The sequence below is a fragment of the Pleurodeles waltl genome, chromosome 9, assembly GCF_031143425.1.
Source record: "Pleurodeles waltl isolate 20211129_DDA chromosome 9, aPleWal1.hap1.20221129, whole genome shotgun sequence".
Taxonomy (NCBI): Eukaryota; Metazoa; Chordata; class Amphibia; order Caudata; family Salamandridae; genus Pleurodeles; species Pleurodeles waltl.
The window spans coordinates 511,907,473-511,927,698 of NC_090448.1; the positions used below are offsets into that span (position 1 = coordinate 511,907,473).

The 20,226-nt window shown below is 40.6% G+C and overlaps 1 long non-coding RNA gene across 1 annotated transcript in view; it reads left to right on the plus strand.

The window, feature by feature from the left end:
* The first annotated feature begins 4,576 nt into the window (after positions 1 to 4,576).
* Positions 4,577 to 20,226, plus strand: part of LOC138258657 (uncharacterized) — a 97,543-nt gene continuing 81,893 nt past the window's right edge. Inside the window, exons 1-2 of the long non-coding RNA XR_011198486.1 lie at positions 4,577 to 4,607; positions 5,310 to 5,400. This is a non-coding gene — a long non-coding RNA (uncharacterized lncRNA). The remainder of the gene's footprint in view (positions 4,608 to 5,309; positions 5,401 to 20,226) is intronic.

The following is a 20,226-nucleotide window of genomic DNA, read 5'->3' on the forward strand; positions in this document are numbered from 1 at the left end:
ACAACTTACACATCAGTAATTTTCCACAGAAAGAAAACCATGATACATAAGTGTACTGAAAAAGAAAACAAAATTCACAACCAATGCACATACTCGATAATAATAATTCTTTCATGCTAATTGTATGTACATAACTTTTGTAATGCATGTCACATATTATCAATTACACTACCAACAGATTGACACAAGTTGCTTTGGCTTCCCAGGGGACACTACCATTTTTTTTGTTATACATTTGCAACAGTGGCACATAGCTAACACAACCTCTCAGGCTGTTCTACTTGTACATGTCAATATTACATATCCAAATTTGCAAGTAATTATCTTAGAAGCAATAATTATTTAATTCTGTATATATAATACCCCAAAAGCAACAATACATTTTCAGGCCATGAAATATGACAATTTTATGCAATCTTAATTTTTGTAAACAACAATTCAAGGCTATTTTATATTACTGAGCATTTTAAATATTCTTCAAGTAAAGTAAACTTATGCCAGTGCATGGAAATATTCTACTCCTTCATCTTGTAGGATCATTAAAAGTTTGCATTTGCATTCACCTTATTCACATCAAATCTATTAAATTAGTATGCAGGTGAGTTATTTTTTAAAAGAATTTTCTACTTGTGATAATCTAAATTGGATTCCTGTATTATGAGCCATTATCTCACCTTGGCTAAACATCTGAATTCAAATGTGTGGAACCACTTACAACTGATTTACTTTTCTGTCCTTGTTTGTACACTTTCCATGATACAGGATCCTAAAAAATAAAATTACAAGTGTGTGAGAAAAGGCCTCTTTTGTCGCGATTAACCAACATTTTTGCCTGGTATTTGATGTAGACTCAAAGTTGTTAGTGCCCAGGGCTTCTGCTAGCCAGGTTCCCTGGGCCAAATCTCTTTCCCTAAATCTGTTGTGATGCATTGGCACAATTTGCAGCACCTTTAGCTGCCACTATAAGTCTTTAGTAAACAGTACTTAGGTATCCAGGGCATTGGGTACTAAGGGTAGGCCTCTGAGGGCAGCAGCACAGATTGTGTCACCCTCTAGCGCCATGCATCCAGAAGCACCCAACACTGCTGTTACAGGCTGGGTGTTCTGATGCAATCCTAAAAGGCAAATCTGACATGTCACACAACCTGTGTACCCTATGAACTACACACTGAATGCAATATAGATAAGTCACCCCTCTTACAGGCCTTCCAGCCCTAAGGCATGGTGCCCTATACTGTATGTGTGGGCATAGATGCATGAGCAATATGCCCCTACTCTGTCCTTGCCAAACCAGGGACATAGTAAATGAACAGAGCAGTAATTTTCATACATGTGCTGGACACTGGTCAGTACGAGTTTCACAGCTACATGATGGCCACTCTGAACTCTGGGTTGTTTGGTATCAAACAACTCAGAATGATAAATCAAAACTGGTACCAGTATTGGATGTATTAAAAAATGTACCCAGGGGTCACCTTAGAGGTGCCCCTTGCAAAAGCTAACTATCATGGTTGCTGGCCAGTCACAACCAGCCTGACACCACCAGATAAGATTCTGGAACCCTGGGTTGAGAGATTCTGCTCTCTGGGTCCCAGAACAAAGCCCTTCCGGGCAAGAGTTGCTATCACCCTCCCCAGGAATGTGCACTGCCCTGCTAGCAAGCTTCAAAGGGCTAATGCCCTTTGAAACTTGACCACCAAGCCTGCTCCTAGACGCAGATTGCCACCCCATTGCAAACCCCCACTTTTGATGTGGGCAATGGTGGGAAAAACACACAAAGGACAGGAGGAGTGTCAGCCTCGGCTTGAACCACCCTGAAGTGCTGCATGTTAGGTGACCCCTCCATTTAATTTTCCTCCATCTTGCATGGGAGGAAAACAGCCAATCAGGTGTAGGGAAGTGACCTATGCCCACAGGAAGTGGTGTAGCCACCCTAATGTACATTACCCATTGGTCACTACTAGGTACTCCTCTAAATGCCCACCAAATACAGTATTTAGTGGGCATCACTAGCCCAGAAAATCAGACTCCAAGGACAAAAGAAGAAGACCAGTAACAAAGAAGACCTCAGGCTCGAGAACTGAAGTCCTGCTGCACCAAGAAAAAGGTGCCAAACCCTGCATGCTGCACCCAGGCCTTGGCAATCACTGGTGAGGGGTTGCTTCGATGTTGGACGGACTCTACAAACCCCAGAGGATCTCCACACTTCGGAAATCACCAAAGATCTCCCTCCAGAGTGAAGGCACCACTCTCCTGCAATGAAGACCAAAGACCAGGTGAAGGCCACTTCACTGACCGGTTGCTGTCCATGGAACTGGAAACTGCAGCCAGGCCAAACTCTACCTGATGGACCATGAGGACAAACCCTGCAAGTGTGTCAAGTTTGGTGACACTGCACCCTTCAGCGGCCAAACCGCACCATTGCCCCAGGTAGCAGTAACCTAACATCAGACACCCAGAAAGAGTGTCCACCCCCGACTGCAAAAGGACCATGAGGAAGCCTCAGTCAAGGGACTTCAGAAAACACCAGGACCTCCCACCAGAATGTCCCGACCCTCAAAGTGACCTACCTTCTGCTTCTAAGGGCACCTTTGCACACAGCTTATGGCCCACCAATTCGCTCTGCACCTAGCCGCCTTGTGCCCTGCACCAAAGATCCATCTGTGCACTAAGGGTCCCCCCCTTGCGACCTCAACACTCCAAGCGGACCCACTAGACTTGGCTTTAATTTCACCTGTGCAGTGCTTTTCCAAGTGGTCCCCCGCAGAGGCTTGGTCACAGTTCCAAAGCCTTTCTGCATCTGCTCCCGCCGAAATGGTGAACCACCCAAACTTCTCCAGCTGGTCCATATTGCCCATCGGCAACCTCAACATACCTGCAAAAGGATACATTGGTAAACGCATTGCCTGATTTTATATGCATTTTTAAAGTATTTCTCTATTGATTCCTATGGTGCATAATTATACACAAAAAGACTACTTTTGTTAAAACTGTAAAAATTCATAGCTTAAATATTACTCTCCCCATTTTGATGATCTTGGTCTGAAGTATTTTTGTAAATTGGTCTAGAGTTATTCTTTTAAGTTTGTGTGTCTTGCTTTATTGACACTCTGAGTACAACAAATGCTTTATAAAATAAAATAAAAGTAATATCCAGGATTTGTAAGGTGCAGCAAATCACCTGTGAGGTTCTCAAGGCACTACATTGTGGGCACAGGGAGATTAAGTGGTTTGCCAGATAATGAGATGACACCAACATTTGAATCTGGTCCCCCCAGCTCTAAAGGCCATTACGCCACACCCTATCCCAATGCTTTTTGCTTCTCCAAGGTAAGCCTAACTGCCCGACCCATCTACCATATAAATTAGAGCATTAGGTGGTCTAGTTTTTACCTCTGTAAACCAACCTACGGTTTCCTGGACCCTATACACAGTATTTCTAATTTTGCACACTACATAGAGGGCCAGCCTCCTCCAAAGAGTCCTCATTTCTTGTCTCTAAACCAAAAACTATTTTAGCTCCTCATGTCACTTTACGTCACTCAGTGGGTGGGTCACCTAATTTATTATGCACATTCCCTATTTAATGTCTCTTTTTTTAAAAAACATTGTGCTAAGGAATATTACTAAAATAATATTCTCTACCTCGTGACAGTGACATCTATGAGTTCTTATTCTTTTGCAACCATCTATTATTGGTAGGGAGGGGGGTATTAACCTATTACTTATCAAACCAAAACAGAGCAATTTGTCACAGTTATAATTCCAATACCACTACACTCTTACAGTCTTGCTCGTCGTTCTGCAAAAGGCTGCACTCCATAAGGAATCCTAGTTCCTTTATTCCTGCCCAATCGATTAATTATGAGCCAACTTAACTTGGGCTAGCTAACCCAACTAGTAAAATTTTAAAATGAAATGTTTTAAGACATTTTATTAATGATTTTTGTTGCCATTAAAGCGTAGTCTGGAATGTTTGAATATGCTTATTTAATAAAAGGATAGAGGTATTGAAAAGCATTCACAACTGTAGGGGAACCCTGGTGGCACGAGGGAGACTACGTGGATACGTAGCATCTTTGATTCCCAAGAACGGAGTTGAACCTGAATGTGCATTTTGATCTTATGTTATTTGGTATTTGTAGTATCTAAACTGAAGGGTTAGGACGTGTGCTACGTTGACGAGTAGTGCAAGGGAAGGTCTTATCAAAGAGTAATGTTACAGTCATCGCAAGTTCGATTCCTGAGAGTGGGGAATTTAATTCTAATTGGTTTTATTATTGATTCGTTCAATTTTAAATTGGATTAGGTCTTTTAGAAGAACGACATATAGGTTTGTATAATAATTTCTAGTGACAACGACAATTATTTCAATTGGAGAACGTGGACATATTTTATTGAAGCCCTCTTAGAGTTGGGTTAATTAAAATAATGCTTGTAGCCAATTGTAACGATGTGGGTAGCCGGTTACTAATTGAAACATAACGTGGATTTGAACCAGGTGGCTTCAATTAGGTAATTGTTTTAAGTATATAAGAGCACGGGTGTCGAATACCCCTTTTCATCAGCATCGTGAAGGAGGGAAGATGTTGCTGAAGAGAGACGCAGTGAGTGTCGAGTTCGGGGAATGTTGCAAGTAGACGCTATTAAAGATCGGCTACGTTTATGTTAGAAGGTGTTCCGTGGTAGTAGCCATGTGCGATGGAAGTTTATTATACCTTGTGTTTTTGAGGAGGGAAGCAAATTTAAGGCTTGAGTCAAGTCGGGAGGAGGCTGTGGAGGAAAGTCGCGGGGAGATAGGCAGCTCGAGTTGGACGAAGCACTACGGACTGTTTTGGCGAGTGCAGTTTGCAGTTGGACTCTGATATGTGGCACGGGGACAGCATATTATATTATAAAGGCGGGGTTGCATTGAAGATCGGATGCTAAGAGGCTCAATCCATCGGGCAGGGATAAACGGCACTAGAATTCCTTATGGAGTGCAGTCTTCTGTAGCACGACGAACAGGACTAAGTATTTAATGGTATTGGGATTATAACCGTGCCTAGCTGATCTATTTCGGTGTGATAGGTGAATATCCCCAACCTAGCAAAAATGGATGGTTGCAAACGAATAAGAACCCGTAGATGTCGCTGTCATGAGGAATAGAATGTTAATTTAGTAATGTTCCTTAGCACTGTGTTTAATAATACCTTGAAAGATTAAATAGGGTGTCCCTCCCACTTAATTACTTATAGTTGCACAAGGAGCTAGAATCGTTCGTTTTTGATTTAGACAAGGATTGAGGGCACTTGTAATTTATTTTTTAGGATCCTGTAACATGGGGAATATACGGCCAAGGACAGAAAAATAAATCCGATGCAAGTGGTAACACATGTTTGAATTAGCTGTTTAGCCAAGGTGAGATAAACTAAATTTGATTCCTATATAATGAAGGATTATCACAAGTAGAAAATTAAATTATTTTAACATTCAATTTACCTGCATAATAACTAAACAGGTTTGATGTGAATAAGGTTACTGCAAATACAAACTTTTAATGGCGCACAAGATGGAGTAGTAAACTATTTCCTTACATTAGTGTAAGTTTACTTGTAGAATTTGTAAAATGCTCAGGTAAGAACTTGGTATATGAACTAAAAATAGCTGCGACTTTTTACAGAAAGTAGGATGAAATAAGATTGTCATATATTTAATGTCTTGACAATGTATTGTTTGTTTTTGTGGAAGACAGACAGATCTAGAGAGCCAAATATTGTTTCTAAGGTAATTACTTGCCAATTTGGGTACGTAATATTGATGTGTACAAGTAAAACAGCCTAGGAGGTTTTTTTAGCTATTGACCACTGCTGCAAATGTATAACAAAAACAGGTTTGTAGTGTCGACTGGGGATGCCAATGCAACTGATGTCAATCTGTTAGTGTCATTTATAATATGGGATGTGCATTATGAAAGTTATGTACATATGATTATTGTAAATTATTAATAGCAAGTATGTGCACTGGTTATACATTTTGTTTTCCTTTTCTGTACACGTTTGCGTATGATATTTTAGTGGAAAATTACAGATGTATAATTTCTGTATTTTGTAAACAGCCCTGAAGATCAATGTGTGCAAACCACCTGTTGGTTGTGATTTATCTATAAAGAGATAGAAGTGTTACTATAATGAGACTGAAATAACAAAAGTTTACATTGTGGTTTTGGTTCTATCTCAGTATTGTATAGATAGATAGATGGATAGATCCTATTGGTGGCCACCAGAAGGTATAGTTATGATCTATTTTCCATAGGATATATATTTTTTTATTTTTATTTTGACAATAACTTTGCCTCAGTTTGACAAATCATAATAATTTTTCAAAACTAATAACAGTTGGTTCAGCTGCTGTCTTTAAAGTCTCAGGGTGATCCATCACCAGTGAGAACTGGGTGGATCCCAAAACATGTTTTCCCATAGGGTCTTTAAACACCTTTAGCCTGAACCACTGAACAGAATTACATCAAATTTGGCAGGAAGCTAGATTTTATTGCACAGATTGTGTTTTTCTTATTTGTTATAAATCTGTTCAGTAGCTTTGGAAATAAGAAAGAGGGGGGTGGGGAATAGAGATATCTGGAGATGCAGATCCACCTGGGGTGGATTCATATGCCAGAGGAAGAACTTAATTGGCTAGCCGCAACCTAACATGTAAGTTGGGGCTGCCATTTTAATGTATTGGGGAACGGTCCCTGGGGCTGAAATATGGGCTGCAATGGACAAAGGGATTAGGGTAGAGGTAACGTGACCGCTTGGTGTGAAACTTTAAAAAAAAAAAAAAATACAGAGATCTGTTGATGCACCAACAGGTGCCTGTGTGTCCTCCGCTGTAAATCCCATTTACAGCTGTTACTTATGGATCTATCACGTAAACTGATATATGTACATGCCTACTTTTACAAAGTCATCAGGGCACACTATAATCCATACACTCACACACCCATCCACACTCTAATGCAGGCACAGACACAACCAAACACTTGTGCATACACTGAGACATGCAGGCATACACAGATAAACCAACCAAGCAATGTGTTCAACTTTGCACACACATGTATAAAGTAACACACCAAGGCACACTTTCATGTACATACTCACACCTAACAACACAACAATGCAGACACTTACAGACATAGCTATACAGGGATGGAGTCTGTCACACACCCAGCCAAACAGTTATACATGCACTGAGACATCCAGGAACACACCAATTTAGACACTGATGCACCCACATAACTAATGTATTCGATAACAGAGCCCGGCATACACTGCCACACCTGGGCACATACCCACACAATGATCTATCAATCATGTCTTTGTAAAACACAACTTGCTACCTGAAAAGGTATCCAGGTGCTAAGAGGTCTCATTTAAAAAGCCAGGTTTTGAGCCCTTTCTAGAACGCCTTCAGTGAAGGGGTAGTGGGGGGGGGGGGGGGGAGGGTGTTCTTGCTCTTGGCAGCTAGAGAGGAGGAGCATCCTCCAGCAGGACAGTAACAAGTGTGAGAATCTGTGCAAGGGCCTGATGAGAGGAGGGTCCTCCTAGGGTACTGGAAGTGCAGGCAGTGGTTCAGGTAGGTGCCTCCTTGGTCATGGAGGGCTTTGTAGACATCTGTGAGAAGCTTGAAGTGGCATCGCTTCTGGACCAGGAGCCAGTGAAGGTCTTTCAGGAGCTAGGAGTTGTGGGATCTCTTGGGCAGGTCAAGAACCCGTCAGACAACAGCGTTCTGTATTTTTTTGAGACATTGCATGAGTTTGGTGGTGGTGGCTATAGAGTGCATTGCCATAGTTGAGCTAGCTAATACAGAGTGTGAGTAACTCTTGTGTTGATGTGGGACTCTTGAAATTGTTTGAGTGTGCATCCAGGTACACACCGATGCATCCACTAACATACCCAGTCTCGCTCATGCATACACTAACACACCCAGGCACACACTCTCACACATGGTTGTGACAATAGCCAGAATACGTCCTGTCCACATTTGCAGGACTGCAGAGGATCCTTAGCTATCTTTAAATTGTCAATACTTTCTTATCATCCAACTTTTTTTTGTCCTTCATATATTTCCCTCATTTTCACTGCTTTCTTTTTTTTTTTTCAATTTTTTTTTTTTGAGTACCTTCTCATCACTTTGTCCCAGTTTTTACTGCATTCTCCTTTCCCCACATTTTATAAGAATCTACTACTTTGTACCCCCATATAGCATGGAGTTCCAACCATAGCAGGGGTTGGCTCCTGCAGCGAACCCTCTTCTGCATTTAATCAGTGTAATTTGAGATGTAATCAGTAATGTCATGAGTGATGTATTGAGGTCCTAAGCAGTGTATTTGCATATATGTATTTATGGCTCGTGTGTGTGTATATATATATATAGCAGCTGTTACAGGCCTATGGGACATGGACCCCCATTTAAATGAATTGTAGTGAACATCACTTTAGGACAGTCACAAAAGGGAGAGCATATAAAGGGTGATAACAGATTTTATTTAAATATAAAATAATTTGTTTGTGGAACCATAATAGCTTTAGGAATTGTGGTGTGTGCTAAGGTGATTTTACTGCTACTGGGAATTCATGAATCATGTTTGGCAGAACTGTTTCCTCAGGAGTTTTCCATATAGGTTATGGAAGATCCTCCAGAAGCTAAAAGATTATTATTTTTTTGTTAATTCACACTATTTTTCAGCCACATCAGAATGAAGTCTGACATTCTCAGTAAAATAGGTAATTCCAATAGGAGCAGCTTGTCAGTTGATTCCCTTGTTCTACTGCAGCCTCCCAGAGTGTTCTAAAAACTAGAGCACTAACTGTCTTTCTTCTGACAAGTGGCACACATGAATTCATCTTTATTGAATCAAACTGGTAAAATTTTAAAACATTTAATTTAGAAAGGGACAATATGAGGGGGCTCATTTTGTCATGAAAGTATGATTACTGTGCTAGAAAGAAATTAGGGCACTCTTTAATAGAGTTCTGAATCATCTTCCTCTTGTATTTCAATAAAACATTCTGACATGCAGACTGAAACATGCACTTTCGGCACCTGCCGCAGACTACTAATTAACTATGCTACTTTACTAGAGTATTCTAATGAGCAACTAGAGTGCTAACCTTCTGACTCTATACTAAGTGTGGCACATTCAAATGGCATATTGATGGAATTGGAGTGGAAAATCAAAAGCTTTTTCCTCTGAGGATATAGCAGTAAATGAGGAAATTAGGGCGCTTCATAACCAACAAGTCTTTCAAGATTGCCACGGGGGGGGGACAAAGACCAAATGTAGTCCAATCATAGCCCAGTGACACATGTGCCGGATTTAGAATCCAGTTAACAGGTTACTCCATCACAACAATGACTGATATTCCATCTGCTAAAATATCAATCACATAGACCCTTAATTTGTTTATTTGCATGCAGACTTAGCCCAAAGGTATTGAAGTGCTTTACATGAGCATCAGTTACATTACACAACACATTCATATTGGTTTTAGGCATGGGGAAATTAAATGATTTGCCCAGACTCCTAGGATGTTGAGCTGATGCTGAAACTCCAACCTGGTTTCCCAGTTTGAGAGTCTGCCACTCTGGTGGTAGTGTTGCATCCTCTCTCCCCCCCCCCCCCAAGTGTTGCTGATGTGCTTGTGGAGGTCTTCCTCCCACCACAGGTCCAGAAACCACAAGCACTTTGGTGAGAGATCACTATTCCCACCACCAGAGGTGGACTAGATCTTTCTACTTGGCGAAAAGTGTAGTCCGTTTAGTCAATCATGAATCAATGTCCTAAAACCATACACAATTCTGAACACTACAATCTAACAATAGATCAGACTCCAAACTGAATGCTTTATTACAGTCGCAAATTCAAGGTCCTGTATATGGTGCGCAAAACTAAATTATAAACATACACAAACATAGGTTGACCAAAAAGTCTCCAGAGATTTAGACTATTGAACATCAATACTGTTAAACACTCCAAAAGAATGGCATAGCCACAATATGGACATTAATCACATTGCGATGCAGATGATGGCATCAGTAAATCATCAAAGTTTAAGTCCACTGCATAGTTGGGCCTTCCTTTTTAACATGAATTTGGACTTACATGTGTGGGAATTGGTTAACACATGTGGGCGAAAAGACAAAAGTGGAAAAACATGGGAACTCTACATAACAGTATGCTAGTGTAATTAAGTTGAAAAAAAAACACATTTAATTATACCTCTTGTCATGGGACAGCAGATGGAATACTACTTCAGGCGGAACATTCACCTTCTCCTGACATCAGTAGACAGAAGCATCAAGATGGTGCAGAGCACTGGCTTGACATGCAGCAAGTCAGCAGTTCAAAATTAGTTGGGCATATTGTTACTGAACAGCATAAACAAATGGGGCAATTAAGACTAAAAGGAAACTCTTCAGAAGGCTTGGAGAAGAAAGGAGGTGACTGTCAGACTTGAGGAGGAGACTGACTCTGGCAGAGTTATGGACAGACTAACTCAAAGCTTCAAAGTCTCACTAATTAGAAATATCCATGGGCTTCTTGATTTGCCCTTCAGTTGGGCTTATCTCAAGATCAAGATTTGGGGTCCAATGGTTGTCAATGCACTATTAAGTCTGCAACTATTCTGAATTTTCTCAACAAAAGTGCACTGTTTTCAATGATTTCATAGAGTTCTGCCAAAATATTTCAATTTCTAATTGTTTGTTACTTGAGAAGTTTTTCTCACCACACACGGATAAAATTCCCATGTGAGATGTTTAAGTTTCCTGTCTTGTTTGACATCTAGAACAAATTGTTACATAGTTAACACAAACATGTTGTTTGACTTCAATACAATAGGACATTCAACATCACTTCAGCAACATAGGGAAAGAATTCAGATCAGAGGGAACAGAATAGTCTTTTTTTTTTTTTTTTTCTTTTTTTTTTTTCCTCTCTACGGCTGTAAAATGAATCTCAAGCTAGTCAAGAGAAGACAACCTAAATGCACATTAATACACTAATAAAGCCCATTGTGCACCTTACAATTTAAAACGTATTTTATTGCATACATTTATGGCATAATAGAACACAAGTTAAACATTTATTGTTCTGCACATATGTAATTCATGTTAATAAATTCATTCAATATAAGTACGATTCACGGTCATTTAATACTTCAATTCTAATTCATCTAGTAATTTACTTTTTGCATTGTGTAAATCACTCAAATATTAATGCACAATGTTTTTTCATTGTATAGCTACAAATGGCAGCCATATTGTTCACCGTATTTCAAAAATGTATTTTACATTTCCACGTCAATATTTCATACCTTAAGGTTTGAAAGTCACTGTATGCTAACTTCTTTGCCATTAATATTAGTACATTTGAGCTCGATCAGTCCCTCTGACATCAATCCATGCCATCACAAAATAACTTTTCTCATTTACAATGACACAGATTAAAAACCTTGTAGCTTGATGACCTAGGTCTGTAATAATTATAAATTCTCGTAATGGTCTGATAATATCGGCTTCTCATATTCTACATTTCTTCACTCCTCTGTTTATTCATCATGCTTTGTCTTTCCCAGAAATTGTAAGCTTTGTAAAACAAAGTGCACAAATCATCACACTGTCACAATCAAAGCGTGTCATTTTCACAAATCCGTTTCCAGACAAAGATCCTACTTTGGCAAATCCTTCACCTTTTGTCTCCCAAACATTTCGGTTTCAGATTCATGTGATATTCAAATTGGAGAAGTATCTCCTTGCTTTTATCAGGAATGTGTGCAGCAGTGCTGTGACTGTAAAACTCAGCAGAATCTGCCTTCCTCTGCTAAAAGGCTGTTTAACACAAGACAATTCTGCAAAAACCTAAACCTTACCCCAACCATTTCTGTATCCATTAGGAGAATTGCACCTAACAAAAATCAGTCTATCTTATTTACAATAGATTCTTTTATTTGTCATTCAACATCACACCCCCTGATGGAATAGAAGCTCTAAAGATATTTCCAATAATATCTGAAAGACTTGCTCCTCTTTTAAATTTCATTTTAAGTGTCTCAGATTTTCAGAAAAGACACTGATAAATAGCTTGTGCCATACCAACCTCTTGTAACTTGTAATAAGAGTTCTTAACACAGATGTAACGTACACCAGGCACAGAGGGGTCTTTTCCATTTAGTATAAAATCCCATACACTCCTGAACAAAAACACGTCTGCATTTACTCATTCCCACAAACGCTTTGACTGTGTATGTGTATATATCGCTTCCCAATAAGTTGCCAATCTGAAGCTAAGCATCCTTGTGTATCAGATGTTGTGAACCAATTTCTTTCTGTAAAATATGCCTTTGTCTATCTTGTCTTTCATTGCTTTTCTCTTGTCAATTTGATTTATGAACTCCTTGTCTACCTGTGTGATGACATGTTAAGTTATTCCTGTGCACATATGTTGTGCCAAATGTTAGTGTAGGCTCAGAGAACCTGCCTACTATGTTCTTTGCAATGCTGATTGATGGGAACAAAAGAAACACAAAACTAAAATTGTAATAGAAATACTGAATGTATTCTTGAATATACAAATGTGTTAATTATAAACTGCAACTAATTCCATAAATTGGAGGTAAGCTGATAAGTGATTCCCTCCTGTACTGATGAAGGAATTTGTGTACAGAAAAAACACACACATTCATACAGCAAACTATAAAACATTGGAAAAATAAATCATCCTTCCTCTAAAAGAAGTACTCCCTCATCGTTATAAAATGTAGCTTGCTTAGATGTTGCCATTCTCTGCACTGGAGTTGCTTTGCTTTAAATATCTCATTTCATTGAAACACTCATTATTGCAAGCAATAAAATGTGCACAATCCTATATACTATAACCAAACCAATGCACACATACTTACATTTATTGCGTTTACCGTGCCTGGGTACAAGGCTTCTGTAGAATCCGAGGAGAAAAGAAAAAATATAAAAGCAAAAGCCAAATAATGCAATTCCAAAGTCTTTTTGCACTATTTTACAGCAGTTCTTGATGACCAAGTGCTATTAAAAGACCTTAACATAATTCAACTTTTTCAATAAAACAGTCTCATCACTTAACATTACTTCAAGAATGTAATGTTCTTGATCAATTGGCAAGGTTATTTCAAAATTCAGTTCAAATATGATTTTCAAGTTCCAGAATGTTTAAACGAATTCCAATCTTCAAAACAAAAGGCCGTCAGCTCATTCTCCTAGTCATTTGTGCCAAAATAGATACTCTCACCTGACGAGGTCTGCAGCTTGTCACTCTCTGCTTTCGTTCTCCTTACTGCCCCATCTCTATCTTCACTTTGATTTGACTCTTCAACTGCTTTTGTTATGGGAGCTTATTGGCAACCAGTTCATGAGCAGCTGCAGGCCATTGATTTTCCTTTCAGCTTTCTCGTTTGGTGCAACTGCATTCACATTTGTTGCACTGGCAGGAGTCTGTTTGCTTTGACTCTTCTCTCCCACACTTTTGTCTTTATTCAGGCTGTTTGCACTTTGACCATTCTGCACAATTTCTGCTTCAGTCATCACAACTTGGTCGAGCGGAACCCCCCTTATCAGCATTCACTCTTGCAGGATCAGACTCTGGGCCTTACAATGACCCTGGCGGTATACTGACTGCAAGGCTGGTGGGTGGTCCAACTGACACATTACGACCACCATGGTTGGACTGCCAGTCTTCCTCCAGAGGACGGTCTGGTGATGCTGGCAGTCCTAACTGGCCAGGGCAGCACCACCCTGGGGATTACAACCCCCTCTGCCAGCAGTTTCATGGTAGTAACCTCACCATGAAAAAGTTGGCGAAGACAGGATGCAGGGTGCCCCTGCACTTGCCAAGGGCAAGTGCAGGCCCCCCCCTGGCAAGCCCTGTCACAAAGTTCACTCACTGCCTTGCAGACAGTGAACTTTGCGATGGGTGCCAGTGCACCCTATGGACTATAGCATTTCTGCCTGCTGACTCAGCGAGGAACTCGTGATGAGGCTGGCTGCAAGGCAGTCACCTACCTGTCGGGGATTCAGCAGATGGGCTTTTCAGTCCTCTGAAGCTGTAATGATCTATGTCCAAAGAGGACACAGAACGTTGTGTGTGTCTTGCATGAATTTAGTTCGGAATCCCAGCACACTTCACAGCTGTTGTCCTCAAGATAAATTGATACTGTCCTTTCCACCCTGGCTTAAGGCAAGCCTTCCTTCCAAGTTTCTTTATAACTTAACCTCTAGCTTTAAAGCTGCTGAAGAGTTCTTGAGCTGTTTGAACTGTTGCTGCTTCAACCTGATGAGACAAAGGGCAAACATGTTAGAAATGGTGTCTTTGAATGGCAGTCAGGTTCCCCCCCTGTCCAAGCAAGGACCCTCACTCTAGTCAGGGTAAAAGAGAATCAACCTTGGCTAACCCCTGCTTATCCCCTTGGAAGCTTGGCACAAGCAGTAGGCTTAACTTCTGAGTGCTAGGTGTAAAGTATTTGTACCAACACACAGTAACTTAATGAGAACACTACAAAATGACACAACACAGGTTTAGAAAAATAGGAAATACTTATCTAAACACCAAAATGACAAATCCACAATACAGGTTATCAATCAAAAAGCAACAAGTCTTCATGTAGTTTTAACCACACACTTTCACTGTTAGCGTGAATGTACCTTGGGTGCATCAAAGGGCTTGTGATGCGCCTATTTCACTCACAAGTGAGACCTTGCGTTATTTCTCCTTTTGTTGGGTCGAGGCGCATAGTTTCTGCTCTTGGCAGGAGCGCAATACATCAATCCGGTCAGCACTCTCTGGTCCTGGCAGGCTTTGCATTGTTTTTACATGCCCAGCAGTACTTGCGTCAGAAATCCAGCCGCATGATCCGAAAACCACGCAGCGCGGGTTGCATTCTCACCAACCTCCATCGATGTGTGATTTCTCCAGCTCCATGTGTCGATTCTTCAGTCATGTTGCAGATGAGCATCTTTTTTTTTTTTTTTTTTTAACTGCAGATTAGTTGCATCTCTTTTCTCTGCACAGCGTTCTGTACAAGGGTTTCTTCCTCTTAGGCTGCCAGCTTCTCCTTTCAGGGTCCCAGGAACTGGGCACCACAGGGCAGAGTAGGAGTCTTTGCTGTCCCTGAGACTTAAACGGAGGCAAGCTCTAATTCAAGCGCTTGGAGATCTTCGCAACATGGAAGGCACACAAAGTCCAGTCTTTGCTTTCTTACTCTGGGAGAAGAACCAACTGCAGGATAGCTCCACAAAGCATAGTCAGAGGGCAGCTCTTCTCCAAGCAGAGGTTTCTCTTGGTTTCCACAAGTGTTCTTAACGTCTGGTTTTGGGTGCCCTTCTTATACCCAATTTCTCCTTTGAAGTAGGCCTACTTGAAAGCAAAAGTCTTTCGACTGTGAAATCCTGCCTTGGCCAGGCCACAGACACTCACCAAGGGGTTGGAGACTGCATTGTGTGAGGGCAGGCACAGCCGTTTAAGGTGAGTGATCACTCCTTCACTCCCTCCTAGCACAGATGGCTCATCAGGATATGCAGGCTACACCCCAGCTCCCTTTGTATCACTGTCTAGTGTGAGGTGCAACCAGCCCAACTGTCAAACTGACCCTGACAGGGAATCCACAAACAGGCAGTCACAGAAATGGTATAAGCAAGAAAAATGCTCACTTTCTAAAAGTGGCATTTTCAAACACCATCTTAAAATTAACTTTACTAAAAGATGTTATTAAATTGTGAGCTCAGAGACCCCAAACGCTACATGTCCATCCACTCCCAAAGGGAATCTACACTTTAATCAGATTTAAAGGTAGCCTCCATATTAACCTATGAGAGGGACAGGCCTTGCAACAGTGAAAAATAAATTTAGCAATATTTCACTGTCTGAACATATAAAACACATTACTATATGTCCTACCTTAACCATACTCTGCATCCTGCCCTTGGGGCTACCTAGCACCCCCTACCTTAGGGGTGCCTTACATGTCAGAAAAGGGAAGGTGTAGGCCTGGCAAGTGGGTACAAGTCAAATTTACAGTTAAAACTGTACACAGACACTGCAGTATCAGGTCCGAGACATGATTACAGAGCTACTTATGTCGGTGGCACAACCAGTGCTGCAGGTCCAATAGTAGCATTTGATTTACAGGCCCTGGGCACCTCTACTACACTGTACTAGGGACTTACATACACATTTTGTAAAGGAGCACTTGCACTTAACCACTGGTTAGCAGTGGTAAAGTGCCCACAGTAACAAACAGCAAAATCAGAGTCCAGGACACATCATCAACCTGGAGAAACGGAGGCAAAATGTTAAGGAAGACCATGCCAAGGATGAAAATTCTAACAGCACATCAGCTAGATCCTAGCAATAATCCCGCACCAAGTCATCTGTTATGCTCACAATTTTATTGCAGGTACTGTTGGTAACCTCATTGCATGCCCCATAATCTCATGGTGAGACAGTCCTGTCTTTCAGTTGGGGTGCTACATATCCACATCAGGACAGGTGGCAATGCATCCGGCCATTTCAATGCTGTAGAAGCACAAACCTTTGTCAATTCAGCTTTCAATGTTCCATTCATGTGTTCCACCAATCCGGATACCTCTGGTGCGTAACTGCGGTGCACATTTTGCTCCATTCAGTGCTGCAAACAACAATTTTATGACCTTATTAAAATGAGGTCCTGGATCTGATTCCAAAGTTGGGAACCCAAACCTCCCTATCAGTTCTCTGAACAGCAGCTTGGCTACAGTGAGACTGTCATCCCTACATGTTGGAGCCTCAATCAGTGGGAAAACACAAATGACTAGTAAATACTTTAATCTGTTGCAGGCAGGCATCTTAATAAAATTGAGTTGCAATTTGTTAAATGGACCTCCCTATGTCTCAAATTTAACCAATGTGCATTTCCCTACTTTCATTTGTTGGCATGTAGCACATCTAACAAACCACTTCCACAATCAATCTAAATTTGGTGCTCTAACACGTCTGAAAGTGCGAATCATTTAATCTCTGCCAAGATGAACCTGACCATTGCAATATCCAGCCAGCGAGTTCAACAAACACTCTTGCCACAACTTTCCCTTCATTTGAAATCCTGACATCTTCCTCCCTTTGAACATAACCTGCTTTTGCCCAACCTGTGGTCCTCCTCTGTTGCCTTTTCAGGCAATCTCTTGATTTCATCCCAGCTATCAGCCACTAACATCAAGAAACTTTGATTTTGTCTCACTGGTATCACTTTAACCACCCGACTCTACATTGAAGGTGATGCAATGGAGTGCACAGTATCTGGCAATATAATCAGTATTGGCATTACTTAATGATGCATAATCATTTGATTTCTTATGGGCTGCGCAATTCAATCTTCTCAGGCAACTGCAAAGCATTTAACAAGATGAATTATTTATCCATTTTTAATGGGTGACCCTGATAAAGTCCTAAAACCTCTCATGCCACAACTGCCCAAAGTCATGCTCAACACCAAATCTGTAGTGACTATCTCTGAATATTGTCACTTTCAGCTGCTCAGATACACAGCATGCTGTTGTAAAAGCAACCAATTTAGCCACTGGACAGAAATTACTTATCGAAGCTTTGAGTACTCTGTGTGAGGGTGCAGACTGCATAACCAGCTCAGAGTACCTTTTGTCTCTTAGAGGAGCCATCAACAAAAACAACTTGGTACTTCTCCTATAGAGAAGTATTCTGAATATAGTCTGGGTTTGGTGCACAGTTCAGTGACATCGAGACAGTCATGTTCCATTTCATTGGCATCTTTTGAAACTTTCACAGGCTATAATGTACAATTCAGCTTCACATGGAATTTGGAATACTTACTGCTGGCTTTGGCACCACCTTTCTCAAATACTGAACTATGCCATAGTTCCACTTTGCTTTCGCAATCCTATAATTGGAGGATTACATGGGCTGCCCATCACTCCTTTTAGAATTCTCTCCTCAACAAAATCTACAATTTGGGAAATTTCTTTAATCGCTTCTGGGAAACCTGCATTTGGCTTTACAGTCACTTTAACTGGTTCAGCACCTTTTTGAGTCCAGTATCCTTTCCAGAGAGCCCAAACTCTCAATGTTACTGTGTCCTCCAACTCATCAGGCAGGTCTAACTGTCATGGCAGGAAACAATGTATTTGGAGGAAACATCTCATCTGTTTGACTCTAAGTCTCGTGGCTATTGGCTTGAATTGCTATCCCTTCATGTGTAAAGTGATGGAACATTTGAATTTGCACAGTAAGTCTCTTCCTTACCGCACTAGATCTCAGACTATGAATTGGTGAAAATCCTCAAAGGTCACCACTTTAACTGGAATGGGCTCTGTAAAGGGATTTACCCAATGCTTGTCTGCTACTCCCCCAACCTGAACTGTCCTTCCAGGAATGAAACATGACCATGATATTCACTTTCACATAAGGAACACACTGATCTACCTTCAGTGAGGCAGCCAGCACACATTCTTCTTTTCTGAGCGCCCTCACATTCTTCACTCACTTCATCTATGAAATCAATCCATGGGTGTTGTGATTAACTGATTTACATTTGCACTTTGTTTAACTTTCTGCCGAGTAACCATTACCTGTTGCTGTGCCATCAGAGCTTGTGGAATCTGCATTTGCTGCTCCAACTTTCTTGTTGATTTCAGGGCTCTTAAACTCTTTGATATTGACTGTCCACCATCTGCACAACACCACCACCCTGCACCAAAATGTACATTACTACAGGGACAGTTCCATTTCTAATGTCTCATTGCTGCACGCATGACAAGGAAGAATTTTCTTCATGTTTTGAACATCAGCCACATTAACATTCAGAACTAATTCCACTAGCCCTAAAACTGAGGAACCATATTGGCTTCCTGCATTCACCAGTCCTTGCATACATGCTATTTAGGCAGACTTGATCTGTATCATCCATGCCTTTTCCCTTAGTCTTTTCTGCTTCAACTCAGTTTCATCAATACCCTATTTTGCATAATGCAATACCTTATGAATTGGCTTTCCATACCAGCAAATCAAATGATTCAGTCATGTTACTTATTTCAGGCTTCAACCCTTGAACAAATCTGAACACAAAATGAATCATCTCTTGGTTCAATAATTTCTGTGCTACTATTTGAATGCTTGCAACAATCTTATTGGCATGAACATTATCTTTTGTCTCCTGTGATGTCCTCCTAATTCTTTGCCTACCAATATATTTTTTAGGGGAAACTTTAGCGTTCAATAACTCAGTCACCTTGTACTAGCTTTTCATCAACTCTTCAGGTGGTGCACCTACTTACTGCATCCCTTGGCAGCTCTCAAGTTAGCCAATCAACACCCTGCTTACACTCTCCTACAAATCTGCCAGAACCACAATTTCAAATAGTGTTCAGATCTTCCCACAGGCACTTTGCAAGCTTGACAAACCTCTTGGTTTGCTGCTACCACTCCACTGGTTTCCATCAAATTTGGTTAATCATTTGTAAATGACAGTATGCCACTTCTGCTCCACAGGGCATGAACAAAATTCCCTCCTTGAATCTCTCATTGCGAGCATTTGTTTTTTACAGCTCCTTCAGCCTTCTATAAATCATTTGAAGATGCAGTTGGCTTTATTCCTATCTCCTTTATTTGCCCATCTATCTTAACATTTATCTAATGCTCCCCATGTTTAAATGTTCTGTAATGTTAATTTTTATTCTAGGTGATGTCCTAGTTTGCAGTGTCTCTTGAGTCAAAATCTAATCTTTAAGTGTTTGCATTCATTTATCTTTCAGACTTTTCAGTTAAAAATTAGTTAATTTCTTATAAGCCTGTCTTGATCAAAGAGTGATGTCCTTGCACATAGTACAACTTGTTTTCATCGTAAGAATCTACTGTCCAATTTGAATGTTCCCTCAATCATTTTTAATTCCAATTTTAATCTCACCATGTTAAATATCTTATCTTTGGGCGTGTTTCCTGAAACTGATGCTTAAATTGACTAACCCTTCAGTCAATCCTTGCAAACTAATACTGTTACTATTGTCTCTGGCTGTAAGCTGTGGAATACTGCATAGAGCTCGCAAAGCTTCATCTTGAGCCATCACAGATGATCCCATTGAGCATGGGGGACATGTTGCATCAATTGGACCGATCAATCATGTATTTTTTGAACAAAAAGAAATCATAGGTGT